Source organism: Capsicum annuum, unplaced genomic scaffold, assembly GCF_002878395.1.
Source record: "Capsicum annuum cultivar UCD-10X-F1 unplaced genomic scaffold, UCD10Xv1.1 ctg78089, whole genome shotgun sequence".
Lineage (NCBI taxonomy): Eukaryota > Viridiplantae > Streptophyta > Magnoliopsida > Solanales > Solanaceae > Capsicum > Capsicum annuum.
Genome location: NW_025888547.1, coordinates 1,737 through 3,576, shown reverse-complemented (window position 1 = coordinate 3,576; position 1,840 = coordinate 1,737). Strand labels below are relative to the sequence as shown.

General features: G+C 39.5%; 1 pseudogene; it reads left to right on the top strand.

Moving 5' to 3' along the window:
* LOC124894883 overlaps nt 1-927 on the top strand; it is a 2,526-nt pseudogene extending 1,599 nt beyond the window's left edge.
* The last annotated feature ends 913 nt before the right edge of the window (nt 928-1,840 follow it).

Genomic DNA, 1,840 nt, shown 5'->3' with positions numbered 1-1,840 from the left:
CACTTTAGCCTCGAGAACTGTCTCGAGGTTAAAGTGCGTCCACTCTCAGTAGTCTCAGAAAAATCATTCATTGGGTTCTTTCATCCTGAAGGAATCGAAGAAGAGAAAGGATTCCACTTCCTTCATGGTTCCATGTCTTTTGACAACATATGGGACGAGATTGTGAGTTGGAATGACCACTTCTTTATCCTCAAGGTTGAAAAAGACGCGTACTATATCATTGACACACTTGGGGAGAGGCCTTTTGAGGGTTGTAATCAGGCATATATCCTCAAATTCGACCAAGATACAACAATTATGAAAGCACCTGGTGAGTCTCAACAATCAGATGATAAGCCATCTTGTGATAGAAAAGAGAAAACAGATGTCAAAGAGGCTGCGGATGAAAGCAAAATTGTCATGAGCACCAACAGCGACGACAGTATGCAGGAAGACAGGGAACCTGAAAAGAACATCATTTATAGAGATAAAGAGGCATGTAAAGAGTGCATTAAGAGTTTTTTGGCAGCAATCCCTATTAGGGAGTTACAAGTTGATGTAAAGAAAGGATTGATGGCATCAACACCCCTTTATCAGCGCCTACAAATCGAGTTCCACTACACAATGAGCTTTGTTCCCAAGTTTGAGGAGTAATCTTCAGGAGAACTGATTGCTAACAGTTTGGCCATAGTACCATCGGCAGCAGCAGAATAAGCAACGATTGGTAAAGCTTTACGAGTATATACATAGCGCTAATCCTTTTTGTTCTACATACCATTTAGGAATTTTGACCTGGAGAGTCTCTTCTTTGTTTTCATTCGTATATTTTCTTCTTCGTACTCACGGAATGCTAATGCAAATGTAAATGACTATGGAACTGCTCAAGAGTCCTTTTCTATGGTTCTCTCAAAGAGGAAAGTTGAGATAAATGAATACATTAGTTCTATACTCCTCTTGATTATTATTGTTTTGTTTTTATTTGAAAACCATCCCTAGTAGTTGAAGGTATTCTCCCCCTTCACCAGTCAAACGATTTTCGTCGACGCTGCTTTTGAAGGGGAGCCTTGGATTAACCGGTAAAGTTGTTGACATGTGACCAGGAGGTCACAAGATCAAACCTTGGAAACAGGACAATTGTGCGTGAGCTCGAGTCGTCCAAATCACTCATTAGTACCTGAACAGCAGGATAGGGTGACAATAAAGTTTACGTGCGACTTATAGCTCACGAGTTCGAGCTACGAAGTCAGACTGGTACTTGCACATCCATATAGGTTGCTTACATATATGCCATCATGGAATTAGTTGTTGATGGTGGCGGTTACGCAATTCTCCATAGGATCTATAGGGCAAAGGTTTGAGCATTGGAAGCAGTGTTAGGGTAGGCTGCTTACATACGTGTCCCAAGTTTTATGGTGAGAAAATGATTAATTTCCTTATATGGCATATCCAAATAACTCCTCTACATCATATACTATTTCGATTTACTTTTATTTGTCACGCTTCATTTCGTTTTTTTCTTTACTTTTTACATGAGATATAAGAGGTCGAATATAATGGGTATGAGGAAATACGGGGGAAGCTAACTAATAGTGAGGGGGTTCATCCAAACTCCCTTTCGCAGAATATTATACTACTATTTATACAAGCTTAAAATGATTATTCATGTACACATAGTAGACGTTGAACCCCCTTCGACTTGTTCTTTCGTTCATATTTTTGAACTCAATAAAGTTGAACTCCCCATATTCAATGGGTGGCCTACTTTATATGAAATGAACGCCCTTTGAATTATATTTCCAAAGATACCAATTTCACCCAAATCCGATATCGGAGCAAAGAGTTATGGTCGATCTACTTTAGC